Source organism: Mustela lutreola, chromosome 3 (assembly GCF_030435805.1).
Source record: "Mustela lutreola isolate mMusLut2 chromosome 3, mMusLut2.pri, whole genome shotgun sequence".
In the NCBI taxonomy this organism is placed as follows: Eukaryota; Metazoa; Chordata; class Mammalia; order Carnivora; family Mustelidae; genus Mustela; species Mustela lutreola.
In genome coordinates, this window is record NC_081292.1 from 170,082,360 (window position 1) to 170,091,015 (window position 8,656).

The 8,656-nt window shown below is 43.5% G+C and overlaps 1 long non-coding RNA gene across 1 annotated transcript; it reads right to left on the bottom strand.

The window, feature by feature from the left end:
• Positions 1–5,163: 5,163 nt before the first annotated feature.
• Positions 5,164–6,233, bottom strand: LOC131828163 (uncharacterized). The gene is made up of 2 exons (XR_009352263.1): positions 6,103–6,233; positions 5,164–5,401 (listed from the first exon to the last, which is right to left on the bottom strand). It is a non-coding gene; the product is annotated as an uncharacterized LOC131828163 (long non-coding RNA).
• Between the last annotated feature and the right edge of the window lie 2,423 nt (positions 6,234–8,656).

Sequence of the window (8,656 nt, forward strand, 5' to 3'; positions counted from 1 at the left end):
AGAATTCCAACAAAGTCCGATCCCCAGCGAAGCCTGGGATGAATTCCGTATATATGTTTCTTATCTGTGTGCAACCTTGAGTGGATTCTTCTCTAGTGAGAGCTGTATCCCTGGTAGTTTGGTTTCCAAACTAGTCCACAAAATCTTGTTTTACCCACATACACCCAAATTACTGCTCTAATCATACTATTTCAACTACTTCTAGCTGCATTGTTTCATGCAAAATGAATCTTGAATTCCAAGTTGCAATGCCAAGAACACATCTTCCCTGAATCCAAGAGCCAGAACAAGCAATTGCAATGGGTTTTAATTTTACTTAGTAAAATATAACTCTAGGTTAGCACTTCCCAAAACATCCCTTGGAAAGTTCCCCAAAACAGAAAGGGGGGGAAAGTCCAATCAAATAAGCTCAGGGAATTGTAAGGGAGGAAATAACTTCCCCCCTACCCTCTTGAGTTCTTAGTTGAAACCCCTAAATAAAAGATAGATGAACAAAAGATAAACAAGCTGAAGTTGATTAACATATATACCTCATTATATACGTAGGAGATACCCAAAGGAAAGCGAGCAACTCCCCAGGTGGCCCAAGATACCATCTTCAGCTTAGCTATCATTTTAGCTAAAGACAAAAGGAAGAAAGATATGTGTCGGTGTAGGAGAAGCCAGTCCCAGAGAGGTTGCTAGGAATGCCATGGTAAATAAGGACAAGGATGTTCTGCAGGTTTGAGTGGTGACTTCTCCACTGATAGAAGTTTCTCATGGTTTAGAGAATTTCCCAATTCATCCTTCTCTTCCTGGTACAGAGAAAGAGACACCCATACAAATGGAAATTTTTCTTTATACATGTTAATTTCCCTTTAAAAAAGGTAATTTCTACTTCATTTTCAGAACTTTTCCTGTGTCTGCTGTGTCTCAAAATAATCAGCTCACATTAATCCTTCTGCCAAAGAAACATATTTTGGAGTAGTGCATTCTGCTATCCTTCAAAGTGCTGCACCTCCTCTCTGTGTCTCTGAAGACTTCAGTTCATATTAGGATATGTTAAAGAATGACGACAGGAGACAATTTTGGTGACACAAACAAATTTTATTTAACACTCTGCAGTGTGAGCAGTCTCCATGAGAACGGCAAAATGGGGCAGAAGGCGGGATCTTTCATAAGGTAAAGAACAAGGAGCCTGGACCTCCTCTCTTGTCCGTCAGCTGGAACCAGATGCCACCATCAGTTTATGACTGACCCCATCCCAGTTGAGCCTTCAGATGAGCACCCAGCCCTAGCCAACACCTTGAGTGCAGCCTGTGATGGACAGGGAAGCAGAAGGCCCACCTAAGCCACCCTCAGGTTCCTGACCCATAGGAGCTCTGAGATAATAAGATGTGTTGTTTCAACCTGCAAAGTGGAGGTAATTTAAACAGATAAGTAATACAACAGCATTAGGAAAACTTCTACTTCCCAAACTTCCTGTATACATTTATACTGTATTTGTTCTATAAGGCTTCCATAAAAACTTTCCAGAAACCCAGTGGCTTAAACAAGAGAAATTTATTTGCTCACAGCTCTGGAGGCTGGAAGTCTGAAATTAATGTGTGTGCAAAGACATGCACTCTTTGAACCCTGAAAAGGGATCCTTTCTTACCTTTTCCCACCTTCTGGTGGTAGCTGCAGTATTCCTCAGCTTCCAGCTGCAGTACTCCATTCTCTGTCTTCACCTACATGTGCCCTTCTCCGTTTGTCTGTCTGCACATGGCCGTCTTCTTATAAGGACAGCAGTTGTACTGGATTCAGGGCCCACCCTACTTCAGTATGGCCTCATCTCAATCACATCTACAATAAGGCTATTTCCAAATAAGTGGGAGGCATTGGGATTCAGACCACACATATCTTTTTTTTCTTTTTGATGGTTGGGGGGGGGGCAAAAAATTCAACCCATAATATATAAAAGGATATTTTTAACTACGTGATGTCATTTTCTGAATTAAACACGCTAATCTAACCACCATCTTTTTTTTTTAAGATTTTATTTACTTATTTGACAGAGATTATAAGTAGGCAGAGAGGCAGTCAGAGAGAGGAGGAAGCAGGCTCCCTGCTGAGCAGAGAGCCCGCCGATGCAGGGCTCGATCCCAGGACCCTGGGATTATGACCTGAGCCGAAGACAGAGGCTTTAACCCACTGAGCCACCCAGGCGCCCTAACCACCATCTTTTTACAGAGAGTAAAAGTTTGTTATTCCTGATCCATATGTGACTGATTAAATGCAAAACAAAAAGTGAGAATTGTCAGGGACATCAATCACTTATAAAACCCAGTGATTCACAATGTCAAATAAATGCCCCGGCCAGATGACCTTTATAATATTTCCTGTTGACACAATTACTGCTCAGTGGAGGAAGGTAGCGGGGCATGAAAAAGATAGTATTTTGTTTCTACCACTGATATGAGTAATAGGACAGCTGGGAAGTTATGGATCTGGAAGATGAGAGTAGTAAGGAGAAATACAATGTTCAATACAGTTTCCAAACGAGGGTTTTTATAATGGTAACAAGATACCCTTAGATAATGCTCCACAATCTCCTTTTATTGTTCGTCCCTGGCAATATGCCTTTCGCACAGCGGGCACCCAACATGTTTGCATGAACTAGTGGTTCAGCATAACAAGAAGCTAGGGCAGAAGATGTGTCCTGAGACTGTTGTTCTCATTCTCCTATTCCAGGGGAAGCCTGGGTGTCAGACAATGACCTGCACATGGTCATTTCCAGGACTTAAGACCACATTGTCTGATTCAGGGTCTTCTATGTCTGTCCTTGAATACAACGTCTAGAACAACAACAAAAGGTGTGTCATTGGGAGGGAGAATCAGGAGTAGGGTACATAAGCCACGAAGAGGAGAGGAAGAAAGGAAAGAGGGTCCATGTTTCTCTGAAAAATGTCCAGGCATGTGGGTGGGAGGCTGTCTTTAGCCCCTCTTCTCCTCCTCCTGTTCCCTATAAGGCAAAGTCTAGAATGGGTATGTATGCAAGAAGTCCTCAGGAACCTATAATCCTTTCTGAGCATTATAACAGCAACAGTCAGAAACATTCTAATCAAGAGGCAAGAACTAATTGGAGAACATGAATCTTAATTAGCTTGCCCATCAAGATCAAAACTCTAAAATGTTATTCATTAGGCAGGTACCTTGGTGCACGAGCAAGGATTAAGAAGAATCTCAGTAGGCTCCGTAGCTCAGGGGTTAGAGCACTGGTCTCGTAAGAAGAATCCCAGTAAACTGGGTCATCAAGATATGGTGTCCTACACAAATACTGCTCCATTGACTTTATCTATTTTCTCTGATCATCAAAGACTCTCACCAGAAGAACCCATTGCTCCATCAAAGCATAACATTTGAAAAAGTATGTGCAAGATCTGCTGGAGGTTATAAAGGCTGCAGTCTGATCATCAGGAGACCGGGACCTGGTGCTGGGTGGGCTTTGTGTAAGTAAATGATTATCTTGGGCAGGCCCTGAAGCCATAACCTATTGGATTCTGGTTTCCTGTATAAAATGAAATGAACCAAATGTGACAATCTGTCACACAAACCCCTCCAATAATCACCCACCCAAAATGACCCAACAATAAGGAATGAATCAGCTCTGGAAGTACAGGGATAAGACAGGTTTGGGGCTTCATTGAATTTGCTGGCTCTGGTCCCACGCCTCAGATTCTCTTAGCTCTTCCTCTTGCCCTGCATCAACCTCATCTTTGTAGAAGAAAGATAGACCCAAAATGCATACCCAGTAGCCTCTAGCACACTCTTCATCGCTCGTCTCTGGCTGGCATGCATTCACATGCCCATTTCTGGAGCAGTCACTGGGTGGAGCTGGCAGTCAGCTTCCAGGAGGACAGAAGACCTCTGCACTTCTGCCACAGTTGTGCTCTGAAGCTCACCCAACTGCAAAGACTCAACACATTTTATGAAATGACATAAACAAATCAAAACTGAGAAAAATAAAGGAAACCAGATAGCAACATAACTTTAAGGAAAAATAATGTAACTAAGTCAATCCTGAATCTCCCAGTGATCCTGCACACACCCTGAAGACCCCTATCTATTAGCTCCCCGCTAAATTTAAAGGGGGGTTACATGCACATGTCATCTTTCTCTATGATGGCTTTACTACTACAGGCCTTTCTCCATGATGCATGGGGTGGTTAGCTCTTCCTAAAGAAGAGGCATTGGCATAAGTTGCTAAGAGGAAGGTTGCACACTTTCTAGTGTGTGTGGCTATGCATACCTATGCATGCTTACCTGAGTGTGTGACCCGAATGTGTGGATGAGCATATGTATTGTGTTTCTTTCTTTGAACCAAAAGGGAGGATTGTCCAATAGTTATTGGCCAAATGGATAAGGAATCTCATATTTAATTACGCTAATCGGCTTCTTTCTGGACTAAATCTTAAAAGTCATTTTCAGATTCCAGGTCAGAATTATGTAGACATATTGTGCAAGTTTGTGGCAGGACCCAGTCTTTTATAAAGTTACAAATGAGAAAAAAGTTAGTTTGGTAATAATTCCATGATTTATTTTATCGCCTTTAATTAAAACCTTTTGTGTCAAGGTGGTAGTTCATATAATAATAAGTGTTTTATTCAGCTAAAACACCGAAGTAGGCTCCTAGAGCAATTGCTTCTGTTTAATACAATCATGATCTTTGTGATAGTTATTTTGGCAAGAACTGGACTCCTTGTATCACTATTTAGCGCTTAGGATGGCTTGGTATGACTCTGATATATATGCTCCAGTACCGAGCAATGAACACACCAATGCCCTTCAAATGGGCCATTCAAACATCAGCGGGAGAACAGAATCTTGGAATCTTCGAGTTTATTTACCCCAATGTTCTTATTGCCCAGATACGCCACTGAGGTGAAGTGAAACTTGCAAACATTCCCAAGGTAAAAATAATCTGATGTTAGCAAAGTACAAATTGAATTGCAGATCTTTTGACTCTAGTTACAGTGTTCAGTGATTTTTCTGTGCTGTCTTCTTCAGAACAATGATACCCACAGACCTCTTGAGCTAACATTACATGCAGCAGCCAGTACATTCATGTTATTCAAACCTGGGGGCTAAGGAGCACCCCCATGCAACTGTTACTCTGCCTACTTAAGGATGACTGGCTAACTCTAAGGATTTGCCTTCATTTATTTTTATTTTTAAAGGATTTCATTTATTTATTTGAGAGAGAGAGAAAGCATGAGTTGGAGGGCAAGGACAGAGGGAGTGAGAGCAGACTCCCCGCTGAGCAGGGAGCCCGATGCCAGCCTTCATCCCAGCACCCCATGATCACAACCGGAGCAGAAGATAGATGCTTAACCGACAGAGCCACTGAGGTCCCCCAAGGGTTTGCTTTTAGAATGGAGACCTATAAAAGAAAAAGCACAAAGAAGCACGTTTTAAATATGTGTCTGCCACTAAGATGGAGAGACATGAGCTGATGTTGACTAAAGCATATCAGAGGGAAACCCAGACAGCTAAGTGCTGGGTTACCTGGTCCTCAGGGAGTTATTGTTCATGCTCACAAGGAGAGCATTTATAAGCATTGTCATACAGATAGGTCACAGGTTTATTACACATCTTATACTAACCAGTGTAAAATTATATTTACAGGCTTTGAGCAATCGGCTTCTTGCAAGAGAGACGCGTGTGAGCAGAGCGTGCATTCTTTGACCAAGCAGTTCCACTTCTGGGGGATCTTCCTGAAGATGTCATCAGGTTCTCAAAATGCATGATCAAGTGCATTTAAATCCTTGCTATTTTAGTTAGTTCAGTTTTAAAATAGTTAATAATTTGCCATAGAAGATTGACAGGCTTCCCAAACTATAGAATAGTGTGCTGTCCTTAAAGATAATTACCACCATCTGTAGTAGCATGGGAAATTGCTTACAATATAATTCGTGTGTTAGGTTTCTAGGGCTGTCATAACAAATTACCACAAACGGGTGGCTTAAAACAACAGAGATTGACTGACTCACACTCATGGAGGCTGGAAGTCTGAAACCAAGGTATCAGCCAAGGTGTCAGTGGGGCCATGTTCCCGATCAAGTTCCCAGGAGAGAATCCTACCTTGCCTCTTGCAGCCACTTGTGGTTCCAGACATTTGTGGTCTTGGAGCTATATAACTCCCATCTTTGCCTCTCTTCTCACGTGGCTTTCTCCCCTGTGTGTCTCTGTGTCGTCCCCTCCTTAAAAGGACACCTGTCATTGGATTTAGGACCTACCCTGAAATCAAGATGCTCTCATCTTGAGATCCTTAAATGAATTCTAATGGCAAAGACCCTTTTCCAAATCAGATCATATTCATGGGTTCTGGGAAGACATATCTTTTGTGGGGGGAGAAAGGCACAATTCGATCTATTATAATTAGTTATTATAAACTTTATGCGGTCCTACTTCAACAATGTACATATACACAGTGGGTAACGCCATTTTTAGGATGGGATTGGAGAGCCAACACAAATATGAAAAGGCCTCGCCACTGCCCCCCTAAGCAGAGTTAAGAGAACGAAGGAATCCTGGAGGCCAGAAGTCCCCAGAAGGTGTTGGTGGGCTTGGTTCCTTCTGGAGGCTCTGAGGGAGGATCAGGTCCAGGCATATCTCCTAGCTCCTGGTTGTTCTGGAAATCCTTGGCTTTTCTTGGCTTGTAGGCAAAAACTCCAGTGTCCACTCCATTGTCATATTACCTTTCTTCCTGTCTCCGTGTCTCTGTTTCCTCTTATAAGGACACAGTCACTGCTTAGGGTCCATTCGAATCCAGGATGACCTCATCTTAACTAATTACATCTGTAAAGACCCTATTTCTAAATAAAGTCACTTTCTGAGGTTCTGGATAGATGAGTTTTGGAGGAATATTACTGAACCCAAGGCAGCTGGCATGGGTTATCCTGAGTCAGTACAGTGTGGGGGTCATGAGTGGGCAAGTAGACCTGGAGGAGGCGGCTAAGGTGTGTTACAAGATGCCCTGGGGATGACCAACGAGTCACAGGAACCATCTCGAGGGGAGCTCTGTCAGCTCCAAGCCCAGGCCAAATGAACCCAGGAAGAAAAGAGCACAGGATATCATTTCTAAAGAGTCCTAAGTGGAAGAACCAGACTTACCACAAGCCAGTCCCTAGGGCAAAGAGTGCAACTCCCCAAAACTGTCCGGTACCCCGCCCCGCCACTGCTTGCAGGGCGAGTGTGAGAACAGAAGACCACACATATTAAATGCAATGCATTTTCTTGAAAATGTTGAGTTTGCTACCACAAAAACTCACTTTAAGAGCTGAGATGAGGGGGCGCCTGGGTGGCTCAGAGGGTTAAGCCTCTGCCTTCGGTTCGGGTCATGATCTCAGGGTCCTGGGATCGAGCTTTCTGCTCAGCGGGGAGCCTGCTTCCTCCTCTCTCTCTCTCTTTGCCTGCCTCTCTACCTGCTTGTGATCTCTGTCTGTCAAATAAATAAATAAAATCTTAAAAAAAAAAAAAAAAAGAGTTGAGATGGGATGTCCCTCCCCCAACGTGTGCCTCAAAGTGGGAAACAGTAGGAGACCACCCTCTGAGCCACCAGGTGCCACACTAACTGATCCATTGAGCTGGTCATTGAGGGAGCATCGTGGGGGAACAGGTGACAAAGCAAAAAAGAAAAGAAAGCAAGGAAAGGTGGAATGAACAGGAAGCCTTCCACAGTGGCTGCAACCACGTGGAGATCTCTTGGATGAAGCACCAACAGCCCCTGTGCTTCTGCCCACAGAACGACAAGCACTTCCCAATTTCATTGTGACCTAGTTCCTGGGCCTCGCCCTCCTCACCACAGGCCCGCAGAGCCCAGCTTAGCAAATCCTGCCACCTAGTGCCCTCCAGCTCCCTCCGAGCACCCTGAAGCAGTTGGGAGTCTAAGGAAACAGCTCCTTTTTTCTTACCCTCCCCCACTGCACCCACAAAGCCATTACCTCCACCACATCTTAGTTCAGGGAAAAATAAGGCTCAAATGTCTTATCAGCTCACCAATTTTGTTTTTTCTTCTGAGGTAGGTTTTGTTTGGCTTTTAGGAATGCCAGTTTTCTGAGAGTGAAAGCCAAGGGAGTGTCTATTTGGATATCCAAAGAAAGAATGCCAAGGTCATGGGCACAGGAAAACTGGGAATGAACCCAGATCCTCATCTAATTGCATAAACTGGGAACTCCAGGCCTTCACTCTAAAAAGAATTAAATAGATGGGCAACAGTGTGAGTGTTTAACAGAGAGCTTTAGGGTAAATCAATTCTCCATGCCCACCGGTATGGAGTCCCCACAGCTGATGCAGAGAACCATGCTCCCTGACTTGGTGTATAGAATGCTTAATGCACATCTATCCAAAGGGTAGGTGAGTCTGCAGGGTGGGCTCGCAATGGTTTTGTAAGAAGTCGCACCGGAAACATCTGATGGCCAAAGTGGTCTACCAGGCCAACAGTCTGGCTATCATTCTCTTTGCTTCCTATCTACTGAGAGAACTTCGAACCCACTGGTTAACTTTCTAAAAGTTTATCTATCTATCTATTTATTTATTTAATACTTTAAATATTTTTTAGGGAAGGGAGAACACAATTCAGAGAGCTGAGATGTAAGCTCTGGGTTTGCCTCTTTCTAGCAATAGGGTGAGTTTT